The sequence below is a fragment of the Adiantum capillus-veneris genome, chromosome 22 (genome assembly GCF_014529385.1).
Source record: "Adiantum capillus-veneris isolate H3 chromosome 22, ASM1452938v2, whole genome shotgun sequence".
NCBI classification, from domain to species: Eukaryota; Viridiplantae; Streptophyta; class Polypodiopsida; order Polypodiales; family Pteridaceae; genus Adiantum; species Adiantum capillus-veneris.
In genome coordinates this window covers 63,018,822-63,040,159 of record NC_140952.1, presented here as the reverse complement: position 1 = coordinate 63,040,159, position 21,338 = coordinate 63,018,822, and the positions used below count along the sequence as shown (strand labels likewise).

At 39.7% G+C, this 21,338-nt stretch overlaps 1 long non-coding RNA gene and 2 pseudogenes across 2 annotated transcripts; all 3 read left to right on the top strand.

Annotated features, from left to right (window-relative positions):
* The first annotated feature begins 1,487 nt into the window (after window positions 1-1,487).
* Window positions 1,488-15,972, top strand: LOC147429475 (uncharacterized; annotated as a pseudogene). The gene is made up of 12 exons (XR_015185872.1): window positions 1,488-1,502; window positions 2,153-2,220; window positions 4,915-4,972; window positions 5,047-5,157; window positions 5,234-5,371; window positions 8,954-9,023; window positions 12,419-12,474; window positions 12,597-12,722; window positions 12,828-12,967; window positions 13,043-13,115; window positions 13,193-13,267; window positions 13,371-15,972. The product of XR_015185872.1 is annotated as an uncharacterized LOC147429475 (transcript).
* On the top strand, window positions 7,779-8,941 carry LOC147429476 (uncharacterized). Its single transcript, XR_015185873.1, has 2 exons — window positions 7,779-8,009; window positions 8,204-8,941. It is a non-coding gene; the product is annotated as an uncharacterized LOC147429476 (long non-coding RNA).
* Window positions 15,973-19,567: 3,595 nt separating the features above from the next.
* On the top strand, window positions 19,568-20,970 carry LOC147429474 (uncharacterized; annotated as a pseudogene).
* The last annotated feature ends 368 nt before the right edge of the window (window positions 20,971-21,338 follow it).

Sequence of the window (21,338 nt, the reverse complement as noted above, 5' to 3'; positions counted from 1 at the left end):
TTGAGAGGGGAATATCTAAAATAGCTTGAAAGTTTGGATCTTTAGAGTGTCGATCTGGGGCTTTGTTCCAATTAGCAGGATTTAGCTCCTTTGTTGCACCCATGCAGTAGATACAGGGGCTTTTGGCATTGGCACCCTTTGACACATTGTACATACACTTTAGTGTCTCCTCCCATGTGCCATTCCACCTTGTACCTAGCAAAACCCTCAACATCTAACTCCTCCCTAACATGTTGGGCTTTGATTATTGCAGGGATATTAGTGCGGTGGAACGACTAGTCGATCATCCAATTGATCTTATTCTTGGCAGTACTCCACCTTCTCGAGCTTCATATAGAGTCTCTTATTTAGAATCACAGGAAATTCAAAAGCAACTTGCAACCTTATTGGATAAAGGTCATATTCGTCCTAGTAAGAGCCCCTTTGGTGGATGCCAAGTCCAGAGGCTCGGGAAAAAAAATCCCCTTGTGAAGAATACACTTACTATGCGTGTATATTCATAACTATACTTAAATAAAAACTAAACTAGAAATAGAACTATAGACAAGAGACTCAAGAGACTGAATGTGTATTGGTTTTGATTGAATCTGTTACAATAGGTTCCTTATATAGGAATTGAAAGAACACAAGTGAAAAGACATGACCATTGGTCAAGAGACACAACTTTAGGCCAAGGGTTGTGATCGACAGAGTCATGACCATTCGATGTAGAGATGCAGCCATTCGCTGAAGAGGCATGTCCATTCACCGAACAGGTGTGACCTTTGAGCGAAGAGACGCATCATTTGGAGAATTGGGGTCTCTGATCTGGTGCATCTTCATGTCTGCATTAGAAACAAGCAAGAGAGGTGATACTAGCTTCAAGGAGAGGCTCACTATAGGACTTGTTTCTAGAATTACTTCAACCATTTGGAATCCTTATTGGTACTTGTGGTAGCAGCATTGGAGCTGTATTGCAATAGGAAGGACATGTTATTTCCATTAGATTGCTTACATAGGCAGAAAGAGTTTCTCAAATTTATGAGGAGCTTTTGGTAGCTCATGGAAGCATTATGTGTGGGTGTAGATTTTATAGTCAATACAGATAATCAGAGCTTACAGTATTCTCTCACAAAGCTGTTTGAATGATAGATGAGATGGGTACATGTGATAGGAAAGAAGAATGCAGTTGTAGATGCTTTATCACTTCAGCCTCAAATGGCAGCAGTGTTGGCTCATCATTAGTTGGATGAGATGAAACATCAACCGCCGTATGTAGGCACAGAGGTATTGAAGCGACTTTAAAGAAGAGACTTATTTTTGTTGGCCTCAACTAAAGCAGGAACGAACGGGAACGGGAGGGTCTAGAATGGGACGGGAACGGGGGAGGAGGAGGGGGGGCCGGAATGGGGGGAGGAGGAGGGGGGGCGCTTGAATTGCTTGGCCCCAAATCTTCTCCCAAACAACCCCAAAAGTGCCCCCAAACAGCCCCAAATCTGTCCCCCAAAATGCTCCTTTTGCCCGTTCTGCCCCCTATTCCGCCATTCGGTTCCCCGTTCCACCCCGTTCCCCCTTCATTCCGGAACAGCTTTCCGTTCCCGACTTCGTTTTGGAAATGGGAGCCGTCCGGAACGCCGTTTCGGAACGTTTAGGCCGCGTTCCGCCCATTCCCTGTTACACTGAACTAAAGTCAAATGTGAGATTTTTGTTTGAGCTTGTGCGATTTGTTAAAAAGTCAAATATGATCGATATAAAGCACCAGGGCTACTTCTGTCATTGCCTATTCCAGGTAGTACATGGGACAATATTGCTATGGTTGCTGTTGTTAGTCCTTTTTTCTTTGGATCTCCCTAGAACAAAGGGTGGGCTTGATGGTATCTGGATCATTGTGGACAGGTTCATGTGCCAATATTGCATCCTTTGAACAACAGCAAAAAGGAAAGGTAAAGGTTTTGAAAGGTAACGAGAATCCACTTTATACATGCCCTGAGACATGCCTGAATGGGAGTGAGATAATGCTAATAGACATAGTGTAGCTTTCCCTAATGGATATCTATACAAATAGTGGTCCGTCTACTGATAACGAATCTATGTATTAGGGATCTTTCAGTTTTTTAGTTTTTTAAATCGGAGATTTGTAACTGATTTGCCATTCTGCTGGTTCTTCTTACAGGTAATAATCGGGGAACAGATCAAGAGGAGAAATATCACCCTGGTAAACACAGATCTTTATCATCAAAGGTGGGCAATTCATCTTTCCAAATTTTTGTAGCTAATAGCTAACCGTGTTATACATTCCAAGGTGTTACTGCTCTTAATGAGGATTCTTCCAGCTGAACGATTGTGCTGTTGTAGAGTTGCAATGACTTATGTCTCCATTCCCAAAGTACAAGAGAATAAGATCGTAATGATCCCGCAAGTGGTGGCAACAAACACCATATGTTTAATGAGCTTCTCTTTCAAGCTTCTAGTATTCCTCATCATGGGTTTACAACTTTGAGAAGTTCAACATATGAAAAAGTTTAAGCAAGATATAATTGCAGCCTGTGAAGAGTCTCCTGTGTATTTATAGATACAATCTGCTTTTAAATAGGTGGATACATGTCAGAAAGTGGAGTATAATCTCCATGTAACCATACAAGGTTGGTTTGGTGCCAAAGTGCATCACACAGGCACTGTAATAGTATATAGATTTTCATTGCATGCTTAGCAGTCTGTCCTAGAGAGTAGTACAAAGAGTGTTGTACAGGTTATCTTTCATGATTGGTTGCACTGCATGTCTAGGGGTAGAATGCACATTATACAGCTTGGTCTTGCTCTATGGGGTACTCGACGAGGGTGCATATTCTTCCTGTCTCTGGGTGCCAATCAGTGTTTCCTGATTGAATTGAGTCTATTTTGGCACAAGCTTTCTCCTACAACTGTCGACATTGCATATTTTGGTGGCATAAAACGCACAGTCCCTACTGTAACACTTGATTCAAAAGAAAGTTAGCCATGTTTGTCAGTTAATCAATAAGTACTGCAAAGTAGTCATTACTATCTGTGACACACTTTTTGGTGTGGAGTCAAACAATTAGGGTTTATACATCATCCAGCATGTACATAGCAAACCTTTTTCATATTTTCTGGTCATTTTTGTGTCTGAGTTTGTTTCGTTTGATTTTTTTTTTCCAAAAAAAGAAAATCGTTCTATTAAAAACACCTCAAGGGCACAGACCTTAATGTAAAATTACATCATCGTTATACAAAGAATAAACCATAGATGGTATCACCAAAAGATAAAAAACCCTAGGGCAATCTAAGATACAAGATTGCCTCAAATCAAGGCTAAGAATGGGGATTAGGTGTAGAAGATCTCCTAGGCATAGAAGTCTTCAAAGACTTCTCCTCAGCAGACTTCTTAGCAATTTCTGCCAAAGAAGAGAAATGCCGCTCGTAAGCTGAAATTATGCCTTCAGAACTACTGCTGATGTCCAAATCAGTGCCCTAGGGATCAGGTGGCGGATCATGAAGAGGTGTTGTCGAAGAAGTATCTGAAGAGGGAAGAGAAGCAAGAACTCTGTGTCTATACACAAGCTTTGGAACCTTTGTCCTCCGAGCTCGTTGTCTTCTTTTCTTCGCTTCCTTCCTCCTAGCCTTTTCTGCTTCACTTCTTTTCCTTACACTACCATCTTCCAATCCCCCATTTCCATGAAGTGCCTCTTGCTCTGATGCATGCTGCCTCTGATCAGGAGAAATCCTACGACGAGTACAAACTGCAGCAACATGGCCTTTCCTGCTACAAACAAAGCAGTGGCCAGGAAGACCAATGAAGAAAACTCTCTGCAAAATTTCTCCTCCATGGATGGTCGGAAGAGAGATAAATTGTGGAGGGTTCTTCACCAAGGATGGGTAAAGCACCATCCTAATGGAGATTGTGTGATCCCCTCATTGGGGATCACAACATCTCCGACCACAAAGCCCATACACCTCCCAATTTCATTAACATGTGGAGCGTATTCTGGAAGAAGTCCTGGAAATCTAGCTGTAACTGTAGTTGCTCCCTCAAGTCCATTGAGATCCATTCCTTGAGTCCATCTAGCAAGAAAACCTATAGCAAAATGAAAGTCCACAGGACTCTGTGCTAAGACCTCGATGGCTTGATCTGTAGACTCAAACTACACTCTGAAGAAGCCTCTCCAGAGAGGGGAGACATTCACAATCTTGAAATTGACATGAAAGAGCGAAGCCTGAAAATAGTCCTTCAATAGCGCTTCCCACCACTTTACAAGCCAAAGAACTTGACTCCAGGCTCACCGTGGATTCGTGAATGGCGCGTATGGTGTCAGAAGAGAGACGAATACCAATTGCAAAAGCGGAAGGGGGGGTTCGGAGGGCCTCTGATGGGTCTCCTGAAAAGGTTTCTCGAAGAGGAACGTCCGACTCTGCTGCATTCTTCTCTTTCCCGATTTTGAAGCTTTCCATCTTCAAAACAGTCTGCACCCACAGAGAAAGAGAGAGAGAGAGAGAGAGAAAAAACAGACAAAGAATTAGCGCTGAAAAGGTTCCTCGAAGAGGAACGTCCGGCTCTGCTGCATTCTTCTCTTTCCTGATTTTGAAGCTTTCAGTCTGCACCCACAGAGAAAGAGAGAGAGAGAGAGAAAGAACAGACAAAGAATTAGCACTGAAAAGAGAAAAAAAAGGGGTGGGGGGGCGATGCACAACAGAAGCAAAAAAGAAAAAAAATTCGCGAGAAAACAAAGGCAGGAGGGGGGCGCACTGCAGAGGAGGGGGCAAAAACTCTGGAAGGGAAGGGGGGGGGGTAAGGGGGGAGGGACATCTTATCTTTGCTCGCGACTTCCAACAGAGTTGTTTCGTTTGATTTCTTAAAATGTACACTCTGTTCGATTTTCTATCAATTAGAGTATTCACCCTGTGAACTTTGCTATGCAGAGATGCTTTGCTTCAGGAAATTGAAGCCCTTGCCTTTAGGAATCCACAGAGCATGTTGGTAGTAAAAGCTATTTATCTGCCTGTCTCTACGCCCTTGTATTTTAGGGATAATTCTCATTCCCCTTTTTGCAGGTTCAATCTTGGAAATCAGAAGTTGATGGCTACAGTAGCGAAATTTTGATTGCGATAGTCGAGCATCGTAGTAATATAAAAGTGGAGAAGAAGAAGTACAGGCTTTTGCTGGTGAGATATTGCACACAATGACTGTTATTAAGTAAACATCAACGGTGATATTTACATGTGTCTCTGTTTTGAATAGAGTTTTGGACAACATGGTAGGGAGTTGATCACAAGTGAAGTTGCTTTGAGGGTACTGGGCATTCTGGTTGGTGAAAACGAACCTGCTGTTTTCAACAATGTGACAATCACGGTGATGCTGCAAAAGCTGATTATAAAGGTAACTCTAGTTTCTCAATGGTTTACAAGAGGCAATATTGTTTGAGAAATGATGCTAAAGACCAGAATTTGAACATGGTAAGGATTGTCTGAAGAAATGTCGCAATCGGACTTTAGGATTTCATCTTTAATGATTAAACTACAATGCAAGTGTGGAACATCCTTAAAGTTATCAAACAACAATGCAAGAGTGCAACGTCCTTGACGGGCGAAAGAGAGGGAGAGAAAAAAGCTCACTATTTATGTGTGCTAGAGGTCAAAAATGATTAAACTACAATGCAAGTGTGGAACATCCTTAAAGTTATCAAACAACAATGCAAGAGTGCAACGTCCTTGCACGGGCGAAAGAGAGGGAGAAAGAAAAAAGCTCACTATTTATGTGTGCTAGAGGTAAAAAAACTGGCGTATGAGACAAATTGATGTGCAACTGTCTGTCCTCTGGACATCATGAAAGTGCAGTTATATCTAAAGCTCCCCGCATTTGTTGGGGGGCTAGACTCTTCCCTTCAGCTAGTCATGACAGCCCACAATCAGAGGCGCTTTGGCCATTTCCTCTTGGATGAATATGGGCACAAAGAGAGGGAGATTATCCGGCTCCTATATCTTTGTAGTGGTCACATCTGCATAAAAGTGTCCCTTACTCTCCACCTCTGCCTACAACTAAGCTCGTGTCAGATGACCCTAGTATGCTTGTAACACAGAAAATCTCTCAGCTCATTACTGATGCTAAAGTATAGAAGATCGTGACTCATAACATTAGTTTTCCCAAGGTTCATTGCAAGTCCTCACTCTGTGCAGAGGCAATACTTAAACCAAAAGATGCACTTTGAGGCCTGGTTGTCTTATCATACAACAGATAGTCCTCCATGCTCATACAATGATGTACTTTCAATGGTTGTTTGAAATTGAAAGATGCGCTTGGAAATCCGGTTATCTGCTCTAGTATGCTCCAATTCTTACATCTTTGAGGTCTCTTGGGATTGTTCTTGTGATGTAAATATTCTCTTCTTCTTTTTGTTCTCCATCTCCTCCTCCTGAACTTCAAGAAACTCTTTTGATGTAGGCTCCTCTTGGACTAAGTATGGGTAGGTGAGGATGCTGTAGTATTTAGTTAATACTATATATACTTAGATGAATCTAGGATAAGCCCAGATTCACCTTTAAAGGAGAACGCAAGGTATAGACTCATGGTAGTCATCCACAAGACAATATAACCATCATGCATGATGGAGCTGATAGTTATATTGTCTTCTAGATGACTACCATGAGTCTAGAAGTGACACTTTCCTTTATGGGGAATCTGGACTTTTCCTGGGTGGTGACCCCTTCCCCTCATATATGGGAAGAGAGGTGCTACTTGACCTCATGCAGCATGCTAAAGTGTCCCAAGACACGGACAGCAGTTACAATTGGCCTTGGGTTCACACTGGGTGGACTCTTGCTAGGGCAGTGACACGTGGCAGACAAAGGGCGTGGTGGTCTAGAGGACACCGTGGCGAGTTCACCGCCACCATAGTTCAGAGATAGGAGTAGTTGTGTTGTTAGAGATATTTGTGTTAGCCGTTGGCTGCCCTTTATGTTTTGTATATATGCTCAGTTGGTTGTTTGAGAGATCCATGTGTCGTATGAGTCATTGAGTCTAGAATCTTGTGTTCCTGTCTAGCACTTGCGCACCTACACTCTCCCTGCACAGTTGGAGCCTCAACACCCCCATTGTGCCCGTGAGTCCTGGGCTTGGAGCTGAGTGTGCTGCCAGCTAGAGTCTGTATTGGTTCTATGAGTATAGTCAAGCTTCCATTGGGTTTGGAGTTTGCTGTTGTGTCATTTTGAGTAGTTCTTGCTACACCTGATGTTGTCCCCCATCCATCAGAAAAAAAAAGGGCTAGACCTGTAAGCTGTATGGGCACCTTGATAAACTAGCATGAATCTGGCCTCTCGAATATGCACACCAAGCCAGCAGTACTGACCGACAGCAACGTAAAACCACTCACTCCCCACGATTCGCCCCTAGGAGTACTCGAGCACTAGCAGCTCTATTTAGAGAGGTGCTAAACTTAACATTTCCTTCAACCACTCAAAAGTAGTAATTTCCTTTGTCCTCGTCTAAAAGGAACCCCTTCTTGGTCAATTCATGGTCAATTCATGCAAGTGAGATGCTGTTACAAAGCGTTAACTTACGTGGCATGGGTGTACCGACTGGATGAGGAGAGCATTGGCCTAGTTGGAGCCGGACTGGAGCAAGGAAAAAAGTCACATTCCCGGTGCGCGTGATATGCGGCGCATTTTGTGGGCTGCTGACATGCCAATGAGGCTGATGTGGCAGTAAGGATGTGCGGACTGCTTTCTGGCTTCAGTTCTTGAGCGCGTTGACATCTTGGGCTGGCTCAGTAGCACGCGGTTTCAACTTTTTAATTGTTGAGGGGAACAATACAAGACAGGCATCTTGTGGTTGAGGCCTTGACCCCTACACAGGAAGACGAATTTTTAGACATCATAGCCACCGGGAATGCAGGGAACGGAGCCAGAAACAGAGGAATGAGCGTTCCAGTTTGGAGAAGTTGTTCCCTATATTTCCTTTTTTTGGGAAGGTTCCCTGTCTGCATTTCCCACAAGAATGCGTTCCCCTTCTGGGAACGCAGGTAGGTAACTTGTTCTATTTATGAGATTTTCTATAGCGTTCAGTAATTCTGTGCCTATTAAATCACTATGTTGGTGTCAACAAATGTTGCATTGGGTCACCGTGCTCGTGTTTGAATATGCGTCTACATTGGTTGCCGTCTTCTCAGCACTGTAATATAATTAAATCAATGTGAGTTTTCTCTGTTCTTGGCAGCTCCTGCTCCCTGTTTTCCGTTTCATGTGGCTGTCTTTCATGTGGCTGCCTGGACCTTCGGTGTGGAGCGCCAATTGAGGAGATGGCATGGGTCCTTAAAGAAGGCAGAAAAGGGTTGGATGTCACAGGAACTGAAGAGGGAGCCGGAGGTGAAGGCACTAGAGGCAAGAGGCAATTGTGGAGGGGAGTAGCTGGGGGGAGTGTATAGATATAGTCTGTGCTGGTAGAGCTTGAGAAGCGACTACCCTACCATCTTCATATATTTATCAGTTTATAATGATACATGGTATGATAGCACAAGCTCCCACATGCTTTTTAAAAGGAATTGCTTTTCAGAAATTCTTTCAAATCACAATCAAGGTTTCACTATGGTTTAACTTTTGCTTAAATGAAAGAGACTGTAGTTGCCAATCTACATTTACATAGTGTAAAACCTTCATGTTTTTTTGCTTGTCATCAAAACTTTTTTTCTTTGTCACCAAACAAATGAAGGTCACTGATTATGCCTTTTTTCTTTCCTCTTAAAAAGATTTCGATTTACTTATGCGACAGGCTTCTTTTTCTGAACAAGGGGTGGATTTTTGTGACATAAGCATGATGGAAGACATTTTAAGTCATTGTAACAAGCAATCTTTTTCTTGCCAGCGGTTTATCAAACATGCTGCCTTGTATGTTTTTCACGTCATTCACCAAGAGGAAATGCATTATTTACTACAAAGATGTTCGTAATTCTTGTCCCTATGAATGTAGATAATACCCTTGGAGAACTATAATGGACGCAAGATAGTGGAGAATGGACAATTGTGTGAGCGGAAAAATGGTAATTTTAGTAATATACCACTTTTTTGTAAAATGATTATAATTCTAGTTTTGTAACTGGGCAGTATAGTGTCTTGACACTCTTTAAGTGTCCTCTTTCTATACCAACCTTTTCTATTTATTTTGTGAAGCTAACAACAAGCTTTTTAGGTGTTGCTCATATTTTAGTTAGGTTATGAGACGAAAAGACTGAGAATTTTTGTCCATGTCAATCGAATATTATATGAAGGTTTTCATTATTTGCAAAGCTATGATCGAAAGTTGATCTTTAAAATAAAAGTGATATTTTTTGGAGCTCCAATCTAGAGTATATTTTGTAGGTCAAGTCCCATTTTGAAAACTATCATGTATAATTTATAAAAGAAATATAATTTCCACCACACAACAATTTAGATAAAATTATAGATGCTTCAAATGCATTTTTGTCAAATAATTATCTATGATTTGTTGAAATTGACAAAAAGTCTGGAGCTTATGTGCAATTTCATGGTTAATCTCCTACTTTCATTACTAATTATCATCATTAAATATCATTATTAGATGGCATACCATAGTTGATTTCAAAAAATAAAATAAAAAATTCATTGTGCATTGTAAAAATCTCCTACTTTCGTTACTAGTTATCATCATTAAATATCATTATTAGATGGCATACCATAGTTGATTTCAAACTTGTTTGAAAAGTTTTTTAGACGCTTGAAGGGTTTGAACTTTGAATGACTTTTCAAATCCGATGATAATTGGGTGAGAATAAAGGAGTTTTCTATTGCAATGGCCATTGACCTTTGATTGACCATAATGTTGAATAGCATAATTCAAGAAGATGCTTGTAAATGTTTTGTTTTATTAATGATCATTTTGGAGCTAAATGCAACAATGCTAAAAAATTAGGGTCCATTTTATTCGACCCAAGGGTCTGAATCAAACTCAACTCTCTTTGATGTTTGATTGGTGTTTGAAAAAACCGTGTAGCATGCATGTGTATATATAACTCTATTTAACTTGAAATTACACAAAGAACATAGTTTACTCTATATGGTATATATGATTGGATGCATGAAACTTGTGTGTTGGACTCATTATCGTTTGATACGAACTTAAACAATTATCTATCAGCTCACTCAGATTGCTATATTAATATAAAAAAGTTGTCTAATTTTTCCCGTGATCTTTTTTTTAATCTAACCTTGCGATACCTAATCTTTGAAAACATCGCATGCAGTTTTGTGAGGGTATTTTTTATGGTTCCAATGCTTTATGAGGGTAACCTTAAAAGTCTATGGAACTAATTTTAATATTACTCCAATAATTTTTGAAGATTTGCGAGGGTAACCTTAAAAGTCTAAGGAACTAATCTTAATATTACTTCAATATTTTTTAAAGATTCTTTCTATTTGCAAATAGCATTTTCTTGAAACCTAGCAAGTAGGACACTTAAATATCCTGTTTTAGTACCAAACTGGTGCTGTTAAACCTTAATCAACAAATCATGGCATTAATTTGAACTACTAGTAAGAGTTTTGAAGTGATGAGATTTGCAGAGAGAATGGCATTAGAATGTATTTTTCATTCTTAAATCCTCACTATCAACAAATGTACAATACTGATTAGTATGAGTTGTGAATAAAACTAGTTGATGTGAGCGTATGAGATGGAATTTTCTATCAGTGTATGCAAGACATGTTACCAAGCTAGAGAAGTCAAAAGTATGTATATGATGAGAAACCTTTACCAATAATGTGTCACACTATAAATGTGCTAATTGGATTTGCTTGAAAATGTTTTCTCACCTTATTAATTGCTTGAATCAAACCCTTTACGTGAGAATCGCCACAGACCTATTTAACATCGCCGCATTCAGGCCATTATTGAGAGGCATAGGGCAGCTCCTACAAGATTCTTTACAGAGGAGAAGATTGATGCCATGATGTAGCGGCCCATGAGAGAGTTTATATGATGGTACTTACAGTGGCATTCCACTAAGGAGATTAGGCTTTGGAAGATAGGGCACAAGCTGGCTCTACTGGATCACTTATATCTTCACATTTTAGCACTTGTTGTTTTCGTTTTTTGTGTTTTCTGTATGGCACATTGGGATCATATGACGATGATATACATTTTCTGGTTACATACGTTCTTTAGGCCTTTTTCAGACGTTTCATTTCATTTCTCTCTTTGATTCACAGATGTTTAACATCTTTAATGAGAATTGCATTTGAACTATGTATTATATTAACTTGAGAATTGATCATTTCTATTCAAGGCTGTATTGCTTGTTGCGAGCTGCCAATGCTTGCATTGTACTGTGCATAAATTTTTATATGTCTTATTGCATATCGTGACTAGATGTAATCAGGGAGAACTGCTATAGACATTTGTGGAACTCAGCAGGAGGTTGCAACATGTGAACATCATTGAAGGGTACCATCAACAATTGGCGGCAATTTGTCCATCCTCACCATGGTCAAAGAACGTCTCACAACTGGTGTAATGGTTTAAGAAGATGAGTGCATTTATGATTGAGATGCATTTTCAATGGATTTCAATTGAGCTCTGATGACATTAGTGGGGATGCTGGTGCATCTAGTTATTACTATTCATGATGGTGCCAATGGTTATATTGTCTTTTGGATTACTACCATGAGTCTGCAACTAGTATTTTCTTTTTTTCAGGTGAATCCTGGGCTTTCATGGATTCATCTAGGTACATGTATAGCTAGATTGTCGGTACATGTATGTACATAGTCACATAGAACAGGAAACAGAAACGAGAACGAGATCGGAAGGGTAACTAAGATGGAAACAGCTTGCTCTTTGCAATGGAATGGATTAGAAACTGCTTCATATGGTTATATTCTGTATGTAACCGTCAGAATTCATCAAGAAACGGCACAAAGGAAACGAAAAATGGGCGACTTTGGAAACAGAGTTTTCGATTTTCCCCAAAACGGAGATTCCTTGTGACTATGGCTGAATATGCAGGGGCCTGTGCCAGAGAGAGGCACCCTCGTCCTCTAAAACTCAGGACCTGACCATGTGAATATATTAATGTGTGTCCTTTGCCTGGGACAGTACGTGGGTCCTAGCTTTTGTGAAAGCCAACGGAAAGCTCCTTGAATGATAAATCCAATAAAGTGCTGACACCTCCCAAACCAAGTTGGCATTTCCAAGACAGTAAGTGCGATTACAAGGTGATACGTGTTTGAGAGGCTGCAAGTAGACAGTTAAGTCGATCTCAATTAGCTAGTTAAGTAGAGAAGGCTACTCTAAGAGATCCAATTGTTGCTTAGCTTCCAAAATTCTAGGAAAGTTATTTTTCAATGAGATTCCCATCTCCTTTTGGTTTCTATTGAAAAGACATTGAGACCATCTTTCTAACATTCCCCACATTTTCAGGAAGAGGGGTGGACATCAACAGGAATTGGAGCTTAGATTGGGGGAAAAAGGAACAGGTCAGAAGTCTTAGAGAATTTTATTATTATTTTTAAATACTTGAGCTACCTCCCCCCAAGCAACTGAGTATGGATTGTGCATATCTAAGCTAATAAAGTGTAGTTTTATGCTATCCAAGCAGGATTTTGATCCTGCTGAAGAATTTCCAGGAAATGCCCCTTTCAGTGAGCCAGAGACAAGAATAATGAGAGACCTTGCAAGTTCGTTCAAGCCCCATCTTTGGATAAATGTGCATTCAGGAATGCAGGTTATGTTCTCTTCATAATAATGCTGTTTGTTTTCTGTAAGTTGGTGCTCTCAGCCTGCATTTATCAAATAGAAGCTCAACTTATATTGAACCGTTTGTTACTAGGCAATGTTCACGCCTTATGATCACAAGCGCGATTTGCCGGATCCAAGGGTTGCGGAGCCCATGAAACTTCTTCTGCAGAAGTTGAATCACTTGCACTGTAATAACAGCTGTGTGATTGGATCTGGTGGCAGTTCGGTTGGGTGAGTAGGAATCGTGAATCTTTTGCCCAAGACGAGCTGATAGCTTTTCAAGGTGACAAAGTCCTTTTCTTGCAGGTACCTTGCTCATGGGACAGCAACAGATTATATGTATGAGGTTTTGGGAGTGCCTTTGGCATTCACGTTTGAGGTTTGCTATTTATCCTTAGCATTCATACTTCGCACAAGTGACTGCATGGCACTGTACTAATTGTTTGAACGTGACAGATATATGGCGATATGGAAGCCCCTAATGAAGATTGTTTCAGGATGTTCAATCCAACAACTTTGGAGACCTATGAGGTAGACTTATTCATCTGGCTTGCACTACTTCCAACAGTACAATAGTTTCTCTTGACAAGCTGGCCCAAAGTATGCCTTCTAAGCACTAATTTCATTACTGCAGAGCATTGTCACAAATTGGTCAATGGCATTCATCACTATTTTTGTGAAATTAGAAACCCTGTTTTATCTTCATGGCCTCTGTTCATGTCGAGGCAAAATGATGGTGCCCTCCTTGGAAGGAAGTTCAACCCTAACAAAGTTTTTACTTTTGGGCACTCAGTTAGAGCTAGGGAGTGGAACAATGATGTCCAGACCCTCTTTGAGTTCATTGTATTATTTTCAGCTTCTTACTTGGCCTTCGTTTGGTATATATACTTGAAGCCTTGGGACTGGGCATTGCAAAGGTTAAGGACCATGTTCCCTTTTAACACACTACATTCTCATAATCAATTCAACTAGACACGTGTAACAATTCACATAGTAGGCATGGTTATGACCAATTTACAATAGTCATTAGTGACATGACATTTTCCAAGCAGCCTAGTGGTGATAGGTGTAGATGTGATAGCCAATAGAGAAAAGAGGAGAGTGTAATTTGTGGAGGGCGTGAAAATCCTAGGATGTATTGATTACAGCCCCATATCGATTACAGGGCTTAGTTAACTACTTTCCACTGGTTGATTGTCCCATAATAAGAATGAGTGGCCAATAGAAGCATTGCAACATCCTTTGCAAGAGTGGTTTTATCGCATAACATCGGTTCTGCAAAATTATTCACTTAGCCCTTTTCCACCACTGCCGAGGTGAAGGGAAAGAAGAGAGGCAGATCCTCGACTTGTTAGACTGCCAAATAAGGGATGCATGCCATGGAAATACTCCTAGTTACATAAACTCTGCTTCCCCAAAAACTGTGGTATAATTTGCCATCAAACTATACATCCCAAAGAAGGGTAGTACAATCCATGGCCATGTTTTTCCTATCATTCTTAATGTCGTGGGTTGCCTCCGGATTAGCCCTTCGAAGCCATGCTATAGATCACTCTTTGCTCAAACTAAAACTTTTGAATTTGGTGAAATAATTGTGATAAGGAAGGCACTAACAAGGTGGCTGCATTGCTTTTACAAAACATTGATTGCGAAAATAATTTGAAGTGGACAGTATCTCGAATTTGGTATGTGTGAATTTTACTCTTTGTGTCTTCAACATAGGATACTCACATATGTAGCCTAGAATGTAATTGTACAACATCTAATCAACAAGATGGTTTTGGTGTCAACAAGAACACAGGACGATAACCGACTCATACTAGAGGTCTAGTGTTCGTTAAAAGCTATCTAAAATTGCAAAGTCCTTGTTAAAATTGAGAAATCCTGGCTAGGTTCCAAGCTTGCCTTGAAGAAAACGGGCAAAATCTTACAAGTTTTATTGTGGCAAATGCTCCAAATTTTGACCTAAGAACCGGAAGAGTTTTAAGTGTTCCCTTATTCTCTTCTCTTAGGAAAAATGTTTTGGCAGGTCCTCAAGAGGTCATTAGAGCACAATGATTGCACAATATCAACTACACATAAACCTTTGATGACTTGAAATAATTAGGGTTACAACGTTGATAATCAAATCATAGAAAAGATCATTGAAGAGAAGGTAGGGAGCGTTGCTTGGCGGACAGGCACTATATAACCCAAATTGGATAGTTGCTTACCTACAACAAGGACGGTAGGTGTCAGGTCAACCCCATGCTAGTCCATTGATGTCCTTTTTACATGTAATTAGTACATGATGATGCCTTTCATGGTAATATTTACACTGATATCTTTTGAAGGTAAGGAGTCCTATTAAGTTTGGAGAGAGAAGAAAAAATCATGTCTTAGTATCAAGGCTAAGCTCTAATAATTTGTGTAACGTTCTTATGTATCAAATTTATGACTTAAACACGTGTATAAAATTCAATAACTTTTATGGTCTTGAAAAAACTCTATGAGATCGGTCATACATGTGACAATACAATGATGTGAACAACTAGATTACCACGTACTTGAAGGTTAGTTTTATTCTATAAAAAGAAAATGTGATTTTGCTCATAGAAAACTTAGTGGCTTGTTTTAGATCTCAAAGTTCTAGACCAATAAGGATTTCCCAATTGTTGTGGGGCCATTGAAGTCACACACATCAACATGGAGCTACCTGATGGAGATGCATATAAACCATAACTGCTCAATGTCATTGCAGGCAGTGGTTGATAGTGACATGAGCTTCCTTGACATCATGTGCGACATGCCATGCATGCGCAATGACAATTGAGTGCTACAAAACTCTTCCCTCTAAGCTAAGGTGCAAAACCATGCAATCGTCAATGTCCTTGCATTGGCGGAAGATAACTTACAAATAAGGGAGTACATTATTGAGGATAGAGGCTACCTCAACCTACCATGGTTGGTGATTTTTTTCACATTGGTTGGATGTAGATGAGGACAAAAACTACAAACTTTCTAGCTCTTGCATCATGGTTGATTGGAAATTTGGATGCTTGAAGCTCATGTGGGGCTACTTGCATTCACGAGTAAAGAATCCTACTATTGACTTTCTTACAAAGGTTTTTGCTCTTTGTTGTATTCTCCACAACATGTGTATTCAATATGGAGCATCCACCTCAAATATGTGCCAGCTATGGAGCATTATCGAGGTCTAGGTAGAACATCCGCGTGCAATGCCTTGTTTGAATACATGAAAGAGGGTTTTATGGATCGATATGCTATGAAATTTGTAATGAGATGCATTATGTATCACTAATATAGTTCTCTCTCTCTCTCTCTCTCTCTCTCTCTCTCTCTCTCTCTCTCTCTCTCTCTCTCTCTCTCTCTCTCTCTCTCTCTCTCTCTCTGGTATTCCATCCTCAATCTTATCATTGTGAACAAGGAGGAGGATGCCATATTGGAAGCCCGGGGAAGTCACTCTCTATAGGAAAGGACATGCCACTCGTGAGAAGAGAACCTTGGAAACCCCCTATTTATGACTTATGTGAAATAAAAATGAACCCCCTTTCTACACTTATTTGACATGCAATTTGTTTGTTGAATTTATTTCTTTTAACAATGGATGATGAGTATTGGTAGATATCCCACCCCATTCGAGCGCAATTATTGCGCAAGGAAGTGTCTCAATCCACTCATGGAGTTTTTGAGATCTTAACCCGATGAGAAGCTAAAAAATTTTGAACACTATTTACATTAATGTTACCTTGTGTATTTGTATTCAATTTTGTTTTATACACTTTTTTTATTTATTTTTATTCTAATTTACATAATCCGTGTTAAGCGCTGTTAGAGCAAGAGGAGATATCTTCACCAGAGTAGCACACTCATATGCTTTCATATAGTCTTTTTATTATATGCATATATGTACTTATTGGGGATGACATGCCTCTCCCATTTTGTAATTGAACATTTTGCTTTTATCCATATGTTATTCTGCTTTGGCATTGGCAAATTCAATGCATTTAGCAACTTTATAGCAATGAAATACAAGATCCCTCCAAAATTCATTTTGTCTCTACTTTTTCACGTTATGTCGGTGTTTTGCAATGCAAAGTTATGAGGGAAAGACTCACTACTGTCTATTATTCAGGTTGATTGTGACTATCGGTTACAATGGTTGATTAGGTGACAAGCCTTTTGGTCCTGCCATTACTAGCGGCTCTTCAGCCTATTGATGCAAAAAGAGCGATGCTTTTTGAACTTTCTCTCGGCATCAATATTTACATTGATATGCGTGTCATAAATATCGATTGTGATATTGACGTAAGTACGGACTGTGATATCGACGCTCCGTGAGGGCAAAAAAAATTCGAACTAAGCCGCGAGCTCATTTTGAAATGTTCGTGACAAAAAACAGATCCACCTTCTTTGAGTTTGCTACAGGTAAGCTTGGCCTGTGTGTGTGTGTGTGTGCGTGTGCATTGTGCAGTTATGCACAAAGAAAGACACACAGACATGCATACACTGCAGATCTACACAATAATGTAGATCTGCAAATACATCATTGAATACAACTACCTACGCACACCAAAACCAGAGAAATTTAGAGAAAAAATATTTTTTAATAATTAATTGTTAAATTTAAAAAATTATTAAACTATCAAGGATTTCAATTATTTTTTGTTAATTAATTTTAGTTGTTTTGAGTATCAATATAAGATTGAAAACTTAATTTAAATTTAAATAATAAATTTATGATTATGTTGTTATCAATTCGTGTTAAGTTTAAAAATTGAAGGTTATATTTTTGAATTTAAATTTAAGTGTTCGATTTACTTTTTTTTTTTTTTTACAACGCACCAGAGGGCCCACAGGGGGAGGTGTGTATCCCTTCCAAATATTAGCCATGTTACATGGTCGGGCAAGGGCCGCGTACCATTGGGCAAGAGCCACGCGTAGGCATCACCATGGCCACCTAATTGATGCACCACATGTACTGGGAACAACAGAGAGAACTCGTAGCAATAGCTAGGAACCTCCTCCTCGGGTGACCCACCCCAAGAGGAGGATGCACTCGAGTGTCCAAGGGCAAGAGCCCTAGCAACGTAGAACACTAGGTGAGCACAAGGTGTCCCTCTAGAGAGGACCCAACGGGGGATTTGAACCCACAACCCATAGGTTGAGAAGCCAAAGCCTTACCGTTAGACCAACTCTTTGGGGACTTTCGATTTACTTTTTAAAATTTTATATAGATAAAAGTTTTAAATTTATATTTATAATTTAAAGTTAGGTTTAAATTATAAGTTTAGATTTATATTTAGTGTTAAGTTTAAGTTTAGAGTTTAGATTTTATGCTGTATTAAATGTAATTATGTTTAAATTTAGTTTATAGCTAATATTTTGGTTAGATGTAGTTCTTGAGTTAGAAATTTAAATTTAAAGTTTAAGGTTTAGGTTTAAATGTGTGCTTAACACAAACGGTAAGTTGACAAGCCACTTTTGAAGTCGATATGTTTGCATTTTTCCTTTTAAAAATGCAAATAAACTTAAAAAATAACTTTTCCTCTTGCTGTTTTCACTTGCAAGAACGCATATGGTTTGCTCAAACCATCAAGAGGTAAGTGGGCAAGCCATATAAAAAAAATGACTTGCCCTCTTATTGTTTTTGCTAACAAGAACGCATACGATTTTCTCAAACCATCAAGAGGCAAGTGGGCAAGCCGTATACTAAGCGATGAGCACATATGGCAAGTGTGCAAACCGTTTTTGAAGTTCATTGTGTTTAAAGTCTTAAAAAATGCAAACGAACGTACAAAACAATGTATACACTTGTCATTTGTGCTTGCCACTTTGCATATAGTTTGCCCTTGTACCTATTGATGGTTTGAGCAAAATGGCAAATAGAAATGGCAAGTGCGAAAGCTTTTTCTAATTTTGTTTGCATTTAGGAGAGAAATGTAAACAGCCTTTAGAAACATTTTGCACACTTGCTTGTCGCTTTGTATATGGTTTTCTCAATTGCCTATTGTGTGAGTGCATGTGCGGTGCGTGCGAGTGCGAGTGAGGAAGGAGAGAAGTACACAGCGTGTTGGTGGAGCTCTCAGTGATAATTAAGCTATTTCCTCACTACTCCTTATTGTTCTATATAACCAAAGAATAGAGAATGAGATTAGTACGGACAGTGATGGGTGTCCGGCCAGTTGGCTTGAACCCTAACAATCTCCCACTTGAAGGCCAACGTGGCCCAAGTGGCTATGGATGTAAGTATGTACATCTATACAACCGTGAAGCAATCTTGTGGCTTTACCCTACAACCATCATCTCCATGCAATGTGCAATTTCTTTGAGTGTAAACTCTTTGTGAGAGCATCTGCAGGGTTGTCATCCGTATGAACTTTGACTAGCTAGCCAATATGTTCCGTATCATATGATAACGGACCTCTATGTGTTTTGATTTGGAGTGAAACATGGGGTTCTTTGCTAACGCAATCACACTCTGACTATCCATTAGGAGATTTCGGAGGTCAGTTAGAGGGCCTTATTGAAGAGAGAGAGAAAAGAAGGCGCAACCAATGAGGAGCAACCTTACGTAACGTAGAAATTCATAGAAAATATCCAATAAAATAGAGAAAGTATTTTAAAATTGAGATTTGTCCCATTTTTGTGAGGTAACTTCCTCCTTTTACAAAGTGGGGCCCACTAACACTAGCCATCGAATTGCTGAGACCTGACTGTTGATTGATTGATACATAAGTTTCTCTCTTTATTAAAACATATCCACTCCCTTCATGAATGGATTTCAAAACTCATTCTCCCTCCACTATAGCTTTTCCCTCCACTATAGCTATGGCTTCCTCTTCTTCCCGCCCTAGAAGTTCTAGAGGTTGCTCTACACTGTCCCAACTTAACCTTACCATTAGTGTGCCAAGAAGACCATGTAATAGTATAGGCACTATTTCAATCTCAAACTCTCTCACTACAGATAATAGGTGGCAAGAGCAGAGGATAAGCATTGGCTCTTGGGTTCTTATGCAGCCAAGAAGGAGGAAAAGCTCGAAAGGATCAAATATGTTTCGTTCTGGATGGAAAACAAGAGTTCTGGATTTCAAAGTCGAAGTTGGAAAGAAGACTGTGAAAGAGGTCTTCGTTCAACATGTTTTCACTCACTCTCATGTGATTACTAACGGTGGTGATGTCTCCATGGTTCATAATCCACGATGCAACTGTTAGTAAATTATATAGCACTCCTGTCTATATGATATCTTACATTTCAAATGTCAATCTGTTTTTTCTTCTCTGATTACATAATTAACATAGTTATACAAAAGTTTGTATTTATTTGTGTTCTTTTACGTTGACAGATGTTTATCCCTCCTCATACGAGGAATGGGAGCCCTTGGAGTGCATTATTGGTCTCATATCTGTGACCCATGCTCATATTGGGGTATTGCAGTATGCCGGAAGAACGAGCAAAAGCCTTGCAGACGAGGGCATTTTCTTCTATGACCACTTCTACCAACTCAATCAGAGGAATCAGAAAGGAGTGTTGGTGAAGGTTTCTCTACCAACCAACTAGAACTCTGTGGATTGGTCTGTTCCCGACACAACAATGATTGAAGCATTGAGGAGTAGGCTCTATAGAGATATTCAGAGGTCTCTCCGAATCTCTGTACCCACTAAATTGGTGAAACTTGCAAATTTCTGTCTTGTTGGTCTCTTTGTTGAATTATTTCATACCTACAATGTACATGTTGCTAAGACAATGCTGCTTTGCAAATCATTTGATTCCTCCTTGTGTGATAAGATTCTTGATCAAGGGTGGTATGTGAAAGAAACAGATGGCATATGTTGTGAGATTGCTCTTGACACTTTCATTGTCAAATATATGCTTGCGACACAGACACTAATTATCTCATTTTGGTACAAGCGTTCTCACCTGGTTGAAGGTTGCTATGTGCCTATGGATCAAGAGGCAGCAAGTTTGGCAAACAATGGAGTCATAGATGTGGAGGCGATGGACAAAGACCAGAACCTGATGACAGTTATTACAATAAGGCAGCAATGCAATCTATTGAATCTTCAACAAGACATAGTGGAGGAGATTGACGACATTGAATTAGTAAACTTCTTTTTCTTAGTGGACGGAAGAAGAGTAATGGAGCGAAGGGAAAAACATTTTTTGTGTGGAGACCTTTGTGGCCATATTCAAATCGTGCCCATGTAATGTTGCCTGAATGGCTTCAAAGAAATGTATCTTTTTTTATTACATCAATCTTAATATCAAGTGTTTGCTCACAGCTCTCTCTCTCTCTCTCTCTCTCTCTCTCTCTCTCTCTCTCTCTCTCTCTATCGAAACTCATAGACGGGTAGACAGTATCAATTTAATGTATAAACCATGAATTTCTTAGTACATTTGTAAGTACAAATTCTGATGTACTCAATCGTCTTAAGTACAATCCTTGCAGGTATGGGATCAAAATGTCCTCGAGGTAAAAATCATGAAGATGCCCTTCAAAGGAAGGTGGGGAGAGAGTAGTACCGGGGGGATTTAGTAAACCCTTGTGTGGTGTGTCATCAATCAACAAAGTATTGAGAGCATCATAGGGCACATTAATCA